This window comes from Ochotona princeps, chromosome 11, assembly GCF_030435755.1.
Source record: "Ochotona princeps isolate mOchPri1 chromosome 11, mOchPri1.hap1, whole genome shotgun sequence".
NCBI lineage: Eukaryota > Metazoa > Chordata > Mammalia > Lagomorpha > Ochotonidae > Ochotona > Ochotona princeps.
This window is the reverse complement of record NC_080842.1, coordinates 33252983-33272758: the sequence shown is the minus strand read 5'-3', so window position 1 is coordinate 33272758 and position 19776 is coordinate 33252983. Positions and strand designations below refer to the sequence as shown.

Genomic DNA, 19776 nt, shown 5'->3' with positions numbered 1-19776 from the left:
TAAATAAATGTAATTTCTAAATAAATTATGCTTTTACCTAATTGAAGAGCCATTATCAATTAGTCAAATTCAACTTTAATCAGACAGGAATGATTGAGGAACTCTATATTTAGAAGGACACCGTTGGCATTGTAAAACCTACATGTTTTATACCATTAGCCTTGGATATCTTTTACCAGGTAACTGAGGTGTGAGTTTCAATTCCCAGTACCAAACCAAGAATAAAATTATTTTAATTATGGTCAACTGGGTAAGGAATACTGACAGTCTAATTGCTAAACCATAATTCTGTATTCTGTCCCTGGGAGACATACACCTGAGCCAACTGCTTCACTCATTCATAAGGCATTTCCCTGTGTATCAATTAGCAAATCATGTGTCTTGATTACTTTACTCAAGGAGAGTTACCCCTGTGAAAAAGAATTTTACCAATCATCAAAGTACAGGGGAAAAAATCCTCTGGCCTATTATATGTTGATTTTCATAAAAAGCATGTAACAGATTAGGATGGCTCTCAGCTCTCTGTGTCCCATAATCAATAAAATGATTTTAAAGACCATGTTTTCAGTTTAGGATTGGATTTTCTTCATCTTTATATCCCCATGGTACCAAACTCAATATCTTTAGTAAATAGCCATTGACACTTTCATTCCCATAGATCATTTGTAATTTTGATAATCTATAGTTACTATTGTGTTTTTACTATTTTATCCAAAAATATTCAAAGTAAAAAAAAAAGATAAAATTAGAGTAAAAGCCAGTGAATGACCATAACAGTAAGAGTCTATATATGGAAATGAAAAAAATAAATCTTTTAACAGGTCTCTATACATGGAGAAGACATTCTGTAAATATTTGTTGGTAAATGAACAAAAATTAGAATAAAAGGGGAGTCTACATTTTGATCTTGATGCCTAAGACTTTACCTCTACGGTCAATAAAAAGCACATTCACGCAACATGAATTTTAGCTTTTCCTATTTTAATATACCTCGCTTTAATAGAGACAATTCTACACCAAAAGAAGAAGAAGAATCTGGATTAGTAACAGCCAGAAAAATATAACCGAGACAGCACAGTCCCCGAATAATCAATCCTAGATGATTGGACCTCCATGGGACTTAATCACAGCAACAAGAAACACTGAAGCTTTCATCCCCCATAATCATGGCCTCTGTCAATACTCTCCTAATATTGTAGTTTCCAATAGATTCCAAGGGCCATTATTGACACCAGAATTGAGCACGGGGCTCATGAATCTCAGAGCATTTGCGTTGTGTTAATGTTGCTGTATATGCTGTGGAAAGACATGATTCCAGAAGAGGAACTCAGTCTAGTGGACATTTCTCAATATTGGCACAACCTGGAAACACAATCCCCAGTTTTGGAAATCTCACAATGGGAACCCGAGATATAGTGAAGGATAAGCCCTAAGTTCTGAATCCTTCTCTCCTGCCTGCTCACCTCTCATGGTAGACTTGTGATGCAGTGGAGAGTAATCAACGCTTCTAAATTGTGCAAGAATTGGTCACAGGCCTGGAGACAAAGCTTATTTACAGTGGCAGAAGCATTTGTGGGTGGTTTCAGGAGCCCAGCAAGGTGGCAGCAAGTGTCACTGAACAGAGGTCAGCAGATCAATGAACCGCAGAGATGTGCATGGTTGACTGTCCAACACAATCTTGGCCATGACTTTAGTCTCTGCTTTTCCACTTGTTTCCTATACCTGGACAATTCTGTGAGCCGCCTCTGGCTCTTTTAACAAACGTGTTGTTTAAATTATATAGGTTTCTTTTTGTTTCCCAGCAAAAACCTTGATTTGTAAGGAGGAGAAAATGTCATTTTAAACATCTAATTTTCTAGGAAATGAAATGAGGCAGATTTGCTAATAAAAATTAGACTCAATAACTTAGAAACTGCTTGTTTGCTCTCATATCTCACTATTCCTTAGCTGTAATGATTTTTTTTCTGGTGTATATAAACAAGTAACCTAATTACCAAAAACCATACTAGACATCTTATTTACCCTTTGAGAAATAATTTTCTTCTATAATCATAATAAATGAAATCATTAAATTTAGGATTTAGAGAAATTTACAGGTAATTAGGTTAACCCATCACCAGAGGGAATAAATCAATGCATCCTCTACTTAGATTAGCCAGCTAGAGAATCTGCCAATAAAGGGAGCAAAGCTTAACTAAGTTACATTCTGTTTCATTTATATGCTTTAAAAGGATCGACTTTGTCTTTAAATTTAGAAGTAGCTATTGAAGACTTTTGCACAGAAAGTTCACAATAAAAAGAATTCTACAGCCATAAATCTTTATTTTCCTTGGGTAAAAGTGCACACTTTGAGAGAGATCCAGGGCTTTAGACATGATCTGAGACCCAACACGATGTCTAACTGTCACTGAAGGATGCCAGAGGGATCAAACCTGGTGTTCCACTGAGGATGCAAAGACTAAAGGAGGCTTTAGACACTCTGAAGCTGCTAAGCTAATTCTCAGACACTATCAAGGTTATGTAACACTGGAGAGAGTAAAAAATCCTTAGATGTTAACACCTGTAGTGTCTGAATATCATAGCGGCCTTGAGTTAGAAGCTTGACTAATTTAAGTAAAAATTCTCTCGCACTCTTAATGAATGAACCATGAGTCACTATAAACCCAAAGCAACAGAGAGGTATAAAGACAGTGAAGTGTGTATCTGTATGAAAGTGTTTCTCTAATATCTGAGACAATACCACCGTCTGAGAGACCTTCATCATTGCTAAAGGTCTTTCAGATGCATAGAGCTGGTATCTCTTCAAATCCTACAGGAAATGAATTAGGTAAAACTTTTGGCAGCCCTATTTAGCCCTGAAAATAGAATACCTCTTTCAAAACATCAAATTACCTTTGAGGCAAAGAGAGTTTTGTATAAATATCACAAAATTTAAAACTTCTAACCAGAAAAAAATTATCCCTTCCTCTTTTTTTCAAAACAGAAGGGATGATATCCTGATGTGTTTCATAAGATCCTTCTGGGCAAGATCTGGAAAACAAAGCTTCTTTTGATGTGAACATTTGCAATTTTTTCAGAAGATTTTAAACAAAACACGCATAATATTGATAGTCAAATTTCTAAAGTCTGGATTTCCTGCCCTGCATGGGTAAGAGACCACCTCAGGTTTCACAATCAAAAGCAAAGCCTGAATACATTTTCAAATATATTAATATTCTTAGCACTAAAAGTAGATTCTCCATAAGGGAACTACACTCAAAAAAAACTGCAAAATAAATTTAAAAGCACCATAGCAAAGATCCCTGTTTCTTTGATGCACTCCTTTTGAAGATATGAAAGTATAACTTTTGATATGTATTTTATCCCCAAATTTTAGTGATTAGAATTATGGGTAATTTCAAGGTACTTCCTGATTCCTCATCAGCTGATCATTAAACAGACTGTATCTACACACTGAGCTCAAATATTCCAAGTTAGTTTAAATCCAGAAATTGGATCCTTTAAAGATTGATTTTATTTATTTGAAAGGCACAGTTGCAGAGAGAGGGAGAGACAGAGATACTTTCATTGGTCCACTCCCTAAATGGTAACAATGGCCAGGACAGGCTAGCATAAAGCCAAGAGCCGAAGTTTGGTCTAGGTCTCCCATGTGGAAGTAGGAACCTAGCACTTGGGCCATCTTTTCCCAGGTGCTTTAGCAGGGGGCTGGACTGGAAGTAAAGCAACCAGGATTTGAACTGGTATCCATATGGGATGCCAGCATCATGTCAGCATGTTACACAACAGGTTTACTAGCTGTACTACACCGTGGCTGGTTTTAAGCCCTTATTCCTCCTCTCTTCTGTTTGCTCATTACCACATAGTAAACTCCATAAAAGATGCACAGATCTGCATCATTCCCTTCCACAATTTTAAGTCCTTCACCCTGCTAGCCTCATTTGTTTCTACAGCAACATTTCTTGAGCAGCTACCATGTGGTTGGCACTGTTTTAAGTACTTGCAATGCAAAGCTGTAGAGAAGTGCAACACTGCCCTCTAGCAACTAGAGCCCATCACACAGAAGTATAGGACACAGAGGCATGGGTATTTTGAAACAGCACAAAGAACACTGGCTCCGAGCCTGACAATCAAATTCCTATTTGAGAGTCATGAGTTTCTCAGATGCCTCTTCAAAGAAGGATTTACTGCCCCATATGCTGTGAATGGATATCCAAAAGCTGCCCACCCTTCAGGAACAACTCACATCTTTGCTGAAGATGTGCCTTTACTGGGGTACCCACATGCAGAGGCTGGTTAAAGGCCTGATCACTCATGCCCAAGGTAAAACTCCCTGTGGGGTCAGTGGCATACATGCAACTCTGTTCTCTCTGTCATTCCCGCCATGCACACCACCACCACATACATCAGCACAGATTTCTAGCAGACTTTCTAATAGCAGTCATGTCAGACCTGCATTCTGGAGAACTCAACAGGCAGCATTTCTTGAAAAACAAAACAAAAAATGTTTTCAAGTGAACTATACCCCTGTTTTTATTATGTGAAAATGAAACCCTCTGGAAGATTCTACCAGAGGTTACCTCACTAAGTGGTAAAATCATGTTGATGATAATGACAAAGATGATGATAGCAAAAACAGAGAGGATTTACCTTGTGCTAGGCACTGTCTCAAGGGGTCTTTATGCATTGGCTCATTTAATCCATACAATCAGTCTATAAATGTTTACTGTCATTAATCTTTCAACTAACAAGTAAAGGCAATGACAAGGCAGTCAAATAGCTAGCTCAAGGTCACAGGGAAATGCATAGCTACTGGAAACAGAAATGTATTGTCTCCTAACCACTGTCTTACACAATTTCTCTTGTGTAATAAATTTCATAACATCATTAGTAATACAATTGAATCACACACTTCAAAGTTCTTTTTTTAAAAAGATTTATTTATTTTTATTGGAAAGTCAGATATACAGAGAGGAGGAGAGACAGAGAGGAAGATCTTCCCCCCGATGATTCACTCCCCAAGTGACCACAACAGCCAGTGCTGCACCGATCCAAAGCCAGGAGCCAGGAACTTCCTCCAGGTCTCCCATGTAGGTGCAGGGTCCCAAGGCTTTGGGCCGTCTTGACTGCTTTCCCAGGCCACAAGCAGGGAGCTGGATGGAAAGTGGAGCTGCCGGGATTAGAACCGGAACCTATATGGAATCCTGGTGCATTCAAGGTGAGGACTTTGGCCGCTAGGCCACCACGCTGGGCCCTAAAAGTTCTTTTAAATAATAATAATAGCTACCATTCATTGAGTCTTTGTCCCAGGCCAGCTCTATTGTAAGTCACTTACAGCTTCACTCATTTGACATGGTCACCAAGTGAGGTAGGCCAACCTCCATTATCCCCATGTTACCAATAAGAAAACATGTTCAAAAGATCATGTCACTTACTCAAAATCAGAGTTCACAGGTAGCAAAGACGTTCTCAAGTTTGGTATTTCTGGCTCTAAACAAATTGCCTCTAAGATTACTTACCTTGTCTAAACTATGTTCACGCTCTGAACTATGATCTACGATAAGTAATTTAAGTTAAGGAGTCACCATTTTTAATATTTTTAGGCTTTTCATCTGCTTGAAGGACAGAACAACAGAAAGACAGACAGGGAGAGATCTCCCATCCTTGGTTCAGTCCCCCATATGCCCACAACAACAAAACCTGGCCTGTGCCAAATGCAAGAGTGAGGAACCCCATTTAATCTACCACATGGTTGCAATTGCCCGAGTGCTTGCACCACCCTCTGCTGCCTCCCAGAATGCATTAGCGGAGGTTCGATCAGAAACAGACACCAGAACTCCTTCCCACGCAGTCCTACACGAGATGCAGGCGTCCGAAGCCATGGCTTAATGTGCTGTGCCACAAGGCCCACCCCATCATTTATAACTGTGTCATATTAGGCATCATAGAACTGTGGGAAACAGCATTTGATCCCTCTGACCATTAGCACAATTACAGTATTATCTAGAACTTTCTTTAGTTGATCTACATTAGTTGAATAAGATTATTCTCCAAGTTTTGTATCTTCCTGAGTACTTACCAAAGATTTTATTCAAAAACACAAGATATTCTTCAGGTTTTTAAAAAAGATTTATTTTATTTTACTTGAAAATCAGAGTCACAAAGAAATAGAGGGAGAGTGAAAAGGCAGAGATCCTCCACCTACTCAATCACTCCCCAAAGGGCTGCAATGGCCAGAGCTGGATTGCTTGCTGCTTCTGGGTCCTTGGCATGGGTGCAAGGGCCCTAGGACTTGGGCCATTCTCTGACATTTTTCCAGGTCATTAGCAGAAAACTGGATCAGAATTGGAGCAGCTAGGACTTGAAGCTGTATTCAAATGGGATGCCAGCACCACAGGCTGAGGATTAACCTGAAAGCTACCACCCCACCCAATAGTCTTCAGTTTAAGCCCAAATGTATTGCCTTACTTGATATACTTTCAATGCTCTAATGCAAGCTCGAATTTACTGTACTCAGCAGTATGCTGCCATAATTTTCTCTTTGAAGATAAATTTAATTCAGAGACCACTGAGGCCTGTGTCCAGTGAATAATTGATTAAATTCATCAAATTGAAGCCATTTCTGTGGCTAAGGCATGGATAAGGGACAAGGGGCAGGCCCCATAGTAACGGGGTTTTTCTTACGTCATTTTGTTCCTGGTGGCAGAATTACATGAATTTGTCACTTTGGGAAACAGAGGGTTATAAATTCCTTCTGACCAAAAAACGACCCCTGAACTGTTTCGCTACAACCAAAGTGAGTTGGGAGGAAATGGCTCTAACACAGAGAGCACAATGCCAGCATTTTGGAAACAGAAACAAATGGACAGAGAATAATGGTTTCTGCGAGCCTTTCTCCTTGACTGAGGAAACGCATTCACTCTCTGTCTGGATTATTTGCTGCCTGACAATCGCTCCCAGCAGTGAAAGGCAGCTCACCCTCTGGGAATGGGTTCAAATATAAGTGACTGAGAGCCTTGTCAAAGGGCCACTGTAGCTGACACCGCCTCCCTCCACCTCCGCCCCTCAAGGGCACTTCATTTTCACTTTATTACTTTTTTTTCCCTCCAAGGGCAGATTAAAGTCCAAGGGAAAAAAAAAGCACCATTATAAATGGAGGTTCCTGATTAGAGGCCAAAATGTCTGCCCCGTATCACCTCCCACTTCCTGCTCTTCTACTCTGCCTCATTCCAGTGTTATCCTTCACAATTGCAGAATCCCAACCCACTGTTTTGATATTTGAAAGTGCCTGGGGTAATGGTTCCTGCAAGCCCTCACATGAACAACCCCTAATGAACAAGCACAAGCCCTGGAGAGTGTTGCCTCACTGCCTATTTAGTCCGCTTTCAGCCTGACAGCTGACAGCTTCCCATTTGGATGAAAAGAAAGGGCATGACTTTTGAGAGCCCTAAGTGGTTTACTGTACTTTTCCTTTCTAGTGAAAGGCAAGCTTGCTCATCCAACACTCTCTTCCTTGATCTGGTCTTGTGAAAATTGCAGTCATTTGGCTTTCTCAAGGAGAGTTAAAACAAAGAAACCACAATGAGAGGAGCCTTGCTTTTGAAAAACTCCAAAGTAATAAAAATAGTGGAAGGCATTGCAAAAGAAATGACAGACTCTCCTTGAAGTAACCCTTCACCAGGCAATTCAACGGTCATTTAAAAATAAAGACTGGCAGCCTGAATTTGGAAGAGGCAAAAGACAGAAAAGACCTAAATTCTACAAAACAGGATCCTGGATTATGCTGGGCACGCTGAGCCACAGACGACATGAATTTCTCTGTGTGAAGAGGCCCATGTTCCATACTGGAGAATGATGGGAAAGATGGTGGCTCAACTAGCACTGCAACAGCTGATCTTCAAATGCCCTGGATCATGCTCACCTGTTAGAATGTCACCACAATCCTGGGAAGTTGGGTGGCAATTGTTACCATCTCCATTGCACAGAAGAAAAAGTACTGATACTTATAATCTTTTGGTTATTATTCAAATACCACAATGAGAGCAGTAGACCTAGAATTCAAACTCGCAATTCTCTTCCAATAGCTAATGTGTTTTTAACTCCTGCTTTGTCTTAAATGGCATATCAAATTTTTTTTTCAAATAGTAAATTGAATTTATTTTAATTTATGTTTAACATCCAAGAAGCAAAAACCTATTTGTTCCTCAATGACTTTTTTGGTGATATGAGAATATTATTAACCTTGGGCCCGGCAGCGTGGCCTAGCAGCTAAAGTCCTGCCTTGAACGCACCGGGATCCCATATGGGCGCCGGTTCTAATCCCGGCAGCTCCACTTCCCATCCAGCTCCCTGCTTGTGGCCTGGGAAAGCAGTTGAGGATGGCCCACATATCAAATTCTTAATTTCTCTTTCACCATCCTAAATTTGCTTCATTAAAGAGTCTGAAATGAGGTATCATTTCTTTGGTAGGCAAAATAGTGACTATATGGGCATCTATGTATGGGAAGTGACATTTCTTAAAATGAGAAGTTGATTTACCAAACACCATTTTAATTTTTTTAAGATTTTATTTTATTTTTATTGGGAAGTCTGATATTCAGAGAGGAGGAGAGACAGAGAGGAAGATCTTCCATTCAATGGTTCACGCCCCACATGGCCACAATAGCCAGAGCTGAGCCAGTCCAAAGCCAGGAGCCCAGATCCTCTTCCAGGTCTGCCACGCAAGTGCAAGGTCTCAAGGCTTTGGGCCATCCTCGACCGCTTTCCCAGGCCACAAGCAGGGAGTGGATGGGAAGCAGGGATGTTGGGATTACAACCGGCACCAATACGGGATCCCACTGTGTGCCAGGTGAGGACTTTAGCCAGTAGGCTACCATGCCAGGTCCTAAACACTATTTAAATTTAAAAAATGCCACATGTGTTAGTGTTCTCATTCTGGCTGCTACAGGTCAGTCATACAAGCTCTTTATTGCCAGGTCATAATTCAATTCACCAGAGACTTATTAACCTCTGGGAAAAGTTAGAAGTTTTGTATAAAAGCAAAACGAAACACTCATGTCCTTACTTATAGAAATTAAAATTTGAGGCAAAGATACAATAACTATCTTATTCACATGCACATAATAATCAATGGGTTCTTTAAAAAACAAATAATTTCCTGAGCCTCATCTGTCATTAGTTCAAGAGCTCAGGTAAACTCCAGGAACATACTATTCTGTGCACTCCTCTAATGTCAAAGCCTCCAAACCACACTTGGAAACACAATATACTGGAAGTGGGCTTCCAGGTAACAGTTGCAATTTGGAATTTGCTAAATGCAATAGCATTGGGTTTAAATAAGTGTATTAAACAACAATATAGAATTAAGTTCTACTGTTAACAATCACTAAGCCTGGGAATTATTTAGTGAATAATGATCTGACTTTTGGTTTAATGTCTCATCACTGCCTCAGACTATTTGTAGCTACAATAAAATTTCATTAGAGATATGTTAAGATGTCCAAAATGAACTTCTAAACTACTTTTAAATGATTTATCCCCCAATGAGCTTTATTTTTAATAATTAGCAAAGCATCATTTGGTTTTCATTAATGTTCAGTACAAGTGAGGTAGGCAAGTTGAAATATTACCAACAGGAATGTTAATTTCTATATCTAAAGCACTCTAAAAAGTAACTTGAAAACTTTCACCATGAGTTTTCAGAATAGTTCCTCTCTGTGGTTCAGACGTATTTTTTATCCTAATAAAAAAGATCACAAAACTTCATATACAAGCATATATATAAAAGTAAAATTTTGGCTATACTCTAAATGTCCACAATAGATGAACAAGAGAATTTATATATTCTTATTAAGTGCATAATAATTCATTCAGCTATACATATTCAAAAGTATGAGGGTCTTCAAAAAGTTTTCAAAAACTGCTCATTATCTTTAAATTCCATTTTCCATGAAATTTTTCCTAGTATCAAATATCCCACTCAACTCAGTGCTAGCTCTTATTTCCAATGCAGAAGAAACCGTTATCCAGGGAGCAAGAACTTATGTTCCTGTTGCTCTATTTGCAATACTGTATGTGTACATTTTGCTAAAGGAAAAAAATATCATAGTCAGTGTGTCCCCAGACCAACTACTAGAAGTCAATTCAACATGAATTTTGAAACTTTATCAGGAGCATAAACTGTAGAAAATATAGTGGCAATATTTTATCATGAAATTTAAAGTATTATAGTTATTATATGGAAAAAATATATTTTAAATTCTAAACTACTGAACTATAAGCTCTTCTCTATGTATTCAGAGAGAACACAGCCTTTTGAATAATGTCCAGAATAAATGCTCAGAGTTTAAAATCTACAAATTAACACAGCTTTACCTCTCAAATAATATTCAGCAGCAATAAATTACATTTTCTTATAGCATGCAAAAGAAAAATGAGACACCCTCTCCACCTTGTTCATGAGTCAGGTTTCTAAGAACCATATACTGAAAATTCCTCCACAATTTAAGTCACAGTCACCTTTTGCTCATTGACATAGGAGGGTGATAAAATAGGAACTGTGTTTTCTTCTGCATACAGTTTTAAGCAGGTACTTGACCTGTAGCCATCATGGACCAAACCTGCTTTGAGGGGTTTGTAATTTCAGGGCTGAACATGATGCTGCATTTCCCTTGAGAAATTTATTTGTGATAAATCCATCAAGCTTATGCGTGTCCTACCACGTGGTCTCATGTATGTAACAGGGAACTTTAAAAAGCTCATATAAAAGAAAAAATTTTAAATAACTAGTTTTTCTGTGCAAAATATTTTTTGACCCTTTCAAAGACATACACAGAGCAAGGTGTAGGGGGAGGTGTATGGTACGCCCATGTCGTCACCTGGAGGTACCTCTCCACAAGGCACCTCCACATACTCAGCAAAACAGAAGGTTTCCAAATCCTGTAATTCATCTGCTTGGATGGAGGCTTAATCACATCAACATAATTAGTGGCATTCCAACCACTATTTCCTCTCTTGAGATATGGGTATAGGGCTGAACGTTTCAAGCTTCTAATCATGGACTGATTTTTCTAATGGCCATGCAACAGCCCACTCAGAGTTGTCCCACTAAAACAAAAGATGTTACTATCACTCAGGAAATCGCAAAGGCTTCTGGAGACCTGTGCTAGGGACGTGGACCAAAGACCAAATATTAGAACATAAAATCTCATTCTCTTAGCATCTCTAAGAATGGAGCTGCATTTCAGAAAATGGGGACAGAAATTTCACATTGAAGCATGTCCTCTGTTTCTTTGGATTCTATACCAACGGCTTGAGTCAACTCGAGATTAAAAATACTAAGCAGAAAAAAAAAATGGATCTGTCTTGACTACACACAGACTTTTTGTTCCATAAACAATATATTAAATAATTATTTACATACAATTTACCTTGTAATATATTATAAGTCAATTATAGATTATTTAAAATATATAGGAATGGATGCACAGGTTAGATTCAAATTCTACACCATTTTATATAAGGAATTTGGTTATCTGTGATTTTTGGCAGGCACAGGCGGTCCTGAAACCGATATCCTATAGATTCTGAGACAGTAACATATGACCTAGTGTCACAATTATTCACAAATTGAGACATATATTCAGTTAACCAACTAAAATCAAATATCTCTCAAATCAGAATCACCAACTTATAGTAATTTGGACTGGCAAGGTCACAGGACATCCTATCTCTGCAGCAGTGAAATGGTTGAGAATGCACAGATGAAAGGAAGCCACACGCTAACTTTGTCAGAGGACCAGTGTCAAGTTGACACTGAGGCCCAGTTTAGTGCTCAGAGGAGCAAAGAGCTTCTATTGGATTCATCCCCACAATGATATCCAAAGCAACCTATCTTTTCAGGTATTGAAGATAGTTGATTTGTTGCAAGATGAAATCTAAGTAACTCCAAGATAAAAGATCAGATCCTATTCAGATGGCAGGATTCTGGGTGCACTGCCTGATTATAACAGGACAGCAGCCAGCTCTAATGAGGCAAAGAGGAGTTAAACTGTTTATACAGAAATGTCAATAAAACATAGATTACACTCGATCAGAGCAATCTTCAGATTCAGTATCCATTCTATTCCAGTCTCTGGTTGGTTTGGCAGTTTTAGGATTTTCCACAAAGGAAGGGTGTGGGCTTTATCTTCTGATTGGGAACTTAATTTTGAAGTTACATTACAGAGCATATTAGTTTAAGTAACTCTAGTGGCTTCTATAGTTAACTCTGAAACCCCAGGATTCTGACATATTTGAAACAGTTTTCGCTCTAATTCCAATCAAGTGTCTGCAGGTACAAAACCTCAGGCTCCCTCCGTCATGAAATTCTACTACTCTATGGTCTCAGAGCTTTCACTTTTGGTCACAAGGTTATCTGGTGCGTCCCACAGAAAAGTTACAGGCCAAGGCCTGGAAGCACATCACTTTTGCCCACATTACATTGACTAGAATTCAGTTATAAGAGCAGAATTACACATGAGGGGCAGGAGGGATCTGAGTATCACTTTCTAGCAATAATTCTACAAAATAAAAAAGGAATGTGAGTATCCAAAAGGAAAACCAAGAATGCTGTCTCTACAGGTCTGTGTTTATCAAATGCACATGTTTATTTGGAACAGGGAAGATATGACAATGAGAAAGTAATGGACCACAGATACAGTAAACAAAAATAAGGAAAATTGAAGAACATTTATATATTTGCATATATGAGACTAATATAGATTTTTGGGTTAATCATTCATGAGCACATTGCTGTTGCAATCTATTTATATGAATTCATACCATAGCATTGAGAGAAAAGCCAGACTAAAGAAGGGAATAATGGGGGACTGGTACAGTAGCCTAGTGGCTAGTCCTCACTTTGCTGCGATCCCACATGGGCCCTGGTTCGTGTCGCGGTGGCCCCATTTCCCATCCAGCTCCCTACTTGTGGCCTGGGAGAACAGTAGAGGACAACCCAAAGCCTTAAGACCCTGCACCTGCATTGGAGACCTAAAAGAGGCTCCTGACTCTTGGCTTTGGATCAGCTCAGTTCTGGCCATTGCGGCCACTAGAGGAGTAAATCAGTGGATGAGAGATTTTCTTTCGTGTCTCTCCTCCTCTCTGCATATCTGACTTCCAGTAAAAATAAATAAATCTTTAAAAAAAAAAGAAAGAATAGGGAATAACGGTTACAAAAAATACTTAATTCCAGTTGAGCGTATCTCAGCGCTATGTTATAAAAAGCAATGCTTTAAAATAGTAAAGGCAAAACCACATAAAGAACATTCTAGGGAAAGGAGAAAGTTAGCACTTACTGAGTTTTTACATTGACTTGATGCTTATTAGTTATCTACTGCTACGCAATAAAATAGGTCCAAACTTACCAATATAAAACAAAATTTTATTATCTCACAGTCTCTAGGGACCAGGAATGCAAGTACACTTAACTGGATCCCCCACACAGAATTTCTGAAGACTAAATAAAGGGCACAGGCCAGGATTTCAGTTTTGTCTAAGACTTACGCAGTAAAGTACCCACTTTTGTGCTTACCTACATGGTTAGACTTTAGCTTCATGCCATTGTAGGATTATGAGCTTTAGTTTTATCTGGATGTTAGCCATACGAGTTCTTGCCATGAAGAACTCCCCCACATAACAATTTGTTTCCCAAAGACCAGCAAGAGAACAGAAACTGCAGCCAGATGTGTGTTAACATTCTCTCTGTATGTCATGTTCATCCTGCCACCACTGCTGTATTATCTCAGAAACAGCTGGCTGGTCCCACAGCCATCTTACTGTCACAGTGTTGAGCAAGATGTTTATGATGATCTAATTTTACATTTGGAAGCTTTCACTCTCCCCTTCTTCATCGACCCACTCAGGTAATTACCCAGTAGTAGGACCTCGCAAGGTGACTAACCAGCTCATCACATTAACTGGATTGTACTAATAGTTTATGATGTTCTGCCACTTAGGTAACATATTTGTATTGTTGAATAGGCATTATGAGACAGAATATACGCCACGATTTATATTCCTCATATAATTTTTATGCTTTTGCTTTATGGAAATCTGCTTTCCAAAGCAGCCCCTGCCAAATATCCACCATAGCATCAGCAAAGTAATTTAAACTCTTCATAAAGCAAGGAAAGACGATTCAGTGACCTCTCATATCTTCTCCAGCTCTACATTTTCATGTTTTTGCTTTATTCTGTACAATGCAGCTGCCAAATTACTCTCTGGGCATCTAAGAAGTGGTATAACCTGGCCCAAAGTTTCTTTTATATATCCATATTTCCATATATATCATACTGTCAAATGCAGTATACACACTCCTTCCAGAATTCTTTGCTTCTCCTTCCTTACATTCCCTAGTCCTATCTTTCTTCAAGTCAAGGGAAGGTCTTCCCAGATCCGTAGCATTTTCTCATCCCCTACTCTAAATTCCTAACCTAATCATTTTCCCACTCAATTGGTCTTTGTGCTAAGTCTCCTGTATTTAAGTACTTTTTGTTTATTTGAAAGGCAGAGTTACAGTGAGGAGAGACTGGGAATGAGAGGGAAGAGAGAGATCTTCCATCCACCAGTTCACTCACCAAATGGCCACAACGACTGGAGCTGGGTTGGGCTGATTCAAAGCCAGGAGTTTCTTTTAGAACTCCTAAGTGAATGCAGGCGCCCGAGGAGTTAGCCACTCTCTGCTCCTTACCCAGGCCATAAGCAGGTAACTGTATTGGAAGTGGAGCAGCTAGAGGTAGAACCCTCACCCGTAAAGCTTATTGGCGCCACAGGTAAAGGCTTAGCCTCATACACCACAGCACCTGCCCCCTAATTTAAAGTTATTTTAACATAGAAACTGTCTCTTGCATCATTGTATCTCATGCAAGAATATAACTGTAATAGTGTAAAGTTTCAAAATCTTCATTATGTAAATATAGCTAAAGAATTTAACTGGATGGCAAATTTCAGCCAAAATTTGGGTCAGAGGGGAAGATCCAGTTAGCTTTATGTGTCTTTAAACTAGCATTCGTTATTATATAATGCTGCATAATCTCCAAAGACTGCTTCAACATTCTAACATCATTGTATCAGATCCCCTCAAACTTTTCCATCCCCTAAGATAATCCTTTCAGCTTAGGATTCCACATCCACAAATAAAAGTCTCCATAGTCTTCATGATGAATCTAAATGCATTCTTCTACTGCAAAAATTTCTCTGAACTTGTTAACTGGAATTAATTTATTTCTTCTCATTGTTGTTTACTTAGTTTCTTTATCCACCTCTTTTATTGCAGTTATTGTACCTAAGTTGCCACAATGAAATTACAAAAGTCTTAACTGGAGCTACCTCTACCAATTTTTTCTTTTGTCTCTCAAAATATCAGAACAAACAATGAATATTAGATGGTAAAAATAACTGTTCATCTTCTGTTACTACCACTTACTGGTTCACCTTCTATTACTACTATAAAATAGCTGGAGTGGGCTAACTTATAAGGAAAGAGGCTTATTTCACCCAGTTTACAAGCTAAAATTGCAGAACCACTTAATCCCCTTGGTTCAGCCTCCAGTGAAGGCTTAATACCAGTATAGCAAAACATAGGCTAGAGTAAGGAATCTTATCTGCAAACAGGAAGACAGAGAGAGAGAGAGAGAGAGAGAGAGAGAGAGAGGAACTTAACAGTCTTTCAAGAACACTCATCCCTCTCAAGTCTCCAAGGACCTCCTACATGTCCTAGCATTGTCACACAGAGGACCAGGCTCCCAAAGCAAAGAGGACATAATTGTACAACTGGGAAGTCAGGTGGAAAAAAAAGACAGCAAATACTCAGGAAAACATTTTTTTTTCTAAAATATGACTAACATAGCACTGTTTCACTTAAGATTGTCTAAGTGGTAAAGATACACATCTTTTATTTCTAATATTTTGAATTTATTTATTCTGTATCATAATTATATATCATATATATATATAAAATCTCAGGGATTCTCAGGCATATTTTTGTACTGGATAAAACTCAAGTAAGTTAAAAAAATTAATGCTAAAAGATTCAAATAAGACAGGGTATAATAAAAATTGTAAAAACATTACTAAGTGATTGCAGCTTGAGAAACAATGGCTAATTGCCTATTCAAACTGCAGTCAGATCTCACCGGAACTTCTGATTCCTCATTTCTACCAGCCGATGTTAGATCGCTTCTTGAGCATCTCTGACTGAAAGTCATGTATTTCTTCCACAGATTTTTTTCCTTCCTCGATAAAGGATGCTCATTTTTAAAAAGAATGCATTATATCACTGGTAACATTAATAACACTTCCTCCAATCTCTGAATTTTCCAAACACCTACTGTCTCGTTTTTGCACAGCTTTGATTCCTCAAGGCCACTAGATCTTGCTGTGCTCTGAGGCATGAGTGATTAAGCTTTTATGTTATTGCTAAAGTGCCTCTCTTCTGTAGGGAGGCCTGGCTGATTTGCCGCAAAACTTTCCATGTCTATAGTGCAATTATGATGCATCAGCTTGTTTTCAGTCTCTGTATCTGATGGGCTGGGTTCAGACAAGCATTTTCTTCCCAGTGAGCCAGCAGGAAGCTTTATCCTGCACTGTTTCTCAAGGACAGTTGACATCTGTCTCCAAGGGCTGTGATTTCTAAAAAAACAACTACATACTGTACTTTACTTCACTTACAGAAAACTGCTTCATCAGTTGCATTGTTATCCTCACTTACTGTCAATTTCTAATCAACATATTTGGTCCTTCCTACTGATTCTTGAATCAATGTCTGCATATTACGCATTTTCTGACAGCCTGATGATTTCAGACACCATCTTTGTGCAATAAGTGATTATGCCAACTCACATATGCAATCAGGTTCAGTTCCAAAGCACAGTTTGACAAAATGGACTATAAAAATGGTGAGAGTGAAGTGGACTAATTAGTTTTGTATAAACTTTCACAATGAGCATACACTGCCACAAACTTCCAAATCATTTTATATTATACATGTACTTATGTTCTGACCTTTTAAATTGCTCTCTTTTTTCCTTCTACATCCATCCTCTTAAGGTGCTATAGTACACATACTACTTGGGATGCCTGTATCCCATACCAAAATCTCTGAGCTTAGATTTCAACTCTGCCCCCAACCCAGATTCATGCTAATGTGAACCCCGGAAGACAACAGATGATGTCTCATGCGGTTGGGTCCTTGCCACTCACGTGGGAGACCTGTATTAAATTCTGAGTTTCCAGAACTTGTGAAATGAACCAGTAAGGTGGAAAGGCTCTTTCTCTGTGTTTGTCTCTCTTACATGAAATACATAACTTCAAAAAACTGATAAGAAAAGACATTAGAAATTCTTGAAAATGTCCCAAGTTAGGAACACAATTAACAAGGAAGGGCTCTAGCTATTTTTTTGTGCTTCATTTCCTAGAAAAGGAAAATAATCTTTGCCTTGTAGACTGACAAAGCATGAAGATCCACTGACTGATTTCTACTCCTCTGGATATCAACTTCCAATTAAAATCAGGCAGAATAAGAGGATATTAAAGTGACCAACCACATCAGCTTTGCGATCTTTTACTCTTTGTGTTAAAGCGGATTTTAGTGTTTTTAGGTTTGGGGTTTTGTTGCTTTGTTTTCTTGTTTTCTTTTGTTTGTTAAGCTTATTTTTTCAGAAATGACTTTCACAGCTTTTACATGAAAATGTCAGTGTGTTGTTGGTACAGGAAGAGGAAACCTAATTTCATTATAGTCAAGTGTCTGACTTCCCACTGCCCTCCATCATAGTGTAACATGGTATATTATAGGGCTTTAATAAAGAGGAAGGATGTGGATTGCAGCATATTTTAGTAGAAACCAAATTACTTTGGGCCACACATCTGCCTCTTCAGTTCATCCTATTTGCCACCGTTTCACAACCTAATTACAGGATTTTCTGGAAATTGCTGTCCAGTGGTAACTGGATGACCTGCTTTATGTACCAGAGACAGGCAGTTCCATTGGTTTCAGTCTTCATTGCTGTCACCATGTAATTACATTGGACTTCCATGTTAATCCCCATAGGCAGGCAGTAAATGATATATTATAATTACTTTTTATTCCCTTTGCCCATGAAGCCTGGATTAGGGCAGTGCGCATCAAATGAAGAGAAGAGAATGCCTGCCTCTAAGAGTATTACTGATGAAGCGCTCAAAGTGAAACAGTCTATCTCTTCCCCAGCTATTCCCCTGAACACAGGCTGTACCATTAGCCACAAGTCTCATTCACTTAGCACAGTGCAACAACCCTGTCTGTTTAATTTAGGATCATTATGAGACACATTGGATAGCTCTTGGAGAAAAGATCCATCATATTAATGTACAAATGCAAGACATTAGAATTTGAAAGGAATTATCTGAACAAAAGAAATAGGTGAGCAAAGCTTAAAAAAAAGCATTGTCAAACTATCATAAATAAATAAAGTTTGTTGTTGCTTCTCAGAAAACTGCATTGAGATTATTTAATTGAGATACCATACTAAGTTTTTCTTTTTCTTTCAAATTTATGTTTATTCTAAGGAAAGATTTACAAAGAGAAAGAGAGACAGAAAGATTTTCCATGAGCAGTTTCACTCCCCAGGTGTCTGCAACGGCAGAAACTAAACCAATCTGAAACCAGGATTCAGGAGCTCCCTCCTGGTTTCCCACTTGGGTACAGTGCCCCAAGGCTTTGGGCCACCCTCCTCTGATTTCCCAAGCCATAAGCAGGGAGATGAACTGGAAATGGAGCAGCCACCCATCTGCATCCATACGGGATGCCGGCTTTTGAAGGTGAAGGATTAACCGCTTTTGCCAACACACCAGCTCCTAAATTTTTCAAAAGGTCCATAAACTTAAGGCTATAATTTCCTTGGCTTTTAGAAAGGGCTTAAAATCCCAATGATTCCTTAATGAATAGATAAAAGCAATTCTCTGGATTTAAATTTTACTTCTGAGCTTGTTTAAAAGTAGAAAAAATAATCTCCAATAAAGTGAATCTTGACTTTGAGGAAGGAAAGAGCTTCTCACTGTGTTTCATTTGCCCTGAGTAGGAGTGAGTTCAGCATAACCGGAGAGTAATTGCAAGTGACCCTTTGTCCCTAATTACTCTGCAGGCAATCCTTTGTAAATATATTTTTTTTAAATAGAGTGCACTTAATTTCTACTTCTCTCCAGAAGGGTTTTAAGCCAGGGCAGAGTTTATGTCCTTGAGAAACATCTTTTGAATTTAACTTTATGGAAATTATTTAATAGCATTCTTTTAATAATTCGTGAAAGAGTATAATAAAAAGGGGTTGATATTTCCTTTACCCAGTTGGCTCTTCTTATAGAAGAAACAAAAATTCTCAATTTGCTGTTTTCAGTGCACACTACCTTTGACATTAAACTCAGAGCTGAGGCACAGGAATTATAAAATAGGCAATATATTTGTCCTCACATAGTTCATGCTCCAGTGAGGAATCCATCCAGAGAAAGAAATGGAATCTGCTCAAAATATAAGTGCTATAGGTGAATCTAAAACAAGGTAAGAGAATAAGGGTACAAGTGGAACGACTGGAGAATTCTTTTCAGTAACATGGTTGGGGAGGCCTCTGTTCTACAATATTGCTTGAACAGAAACCTAACATCAAGGACAAGCCATACAACTAATAATGTGCAAACCAAGTCCAGAGAAACCTTTGTCTGGAGTAGATATGAAGACAATTGTGGCTGAAGAAAAGTAAAGGAGAACATGGA

At 38.6% G+C, this 19776-nt stretch overlaps 1 long non-coding RNA gene across 1 annotated transcript in view; it reads right to left on the bottom strand.

Annotated features, from left to right (window-relative positions):
- Positions 1-19776, bottom strand: part of LOC131481387 (uncharacterized) — a 175391-nt gene that overhangs the window by 80198 nt on the left and 75417 nt on the right. The window lies entirely within an intron of this gene.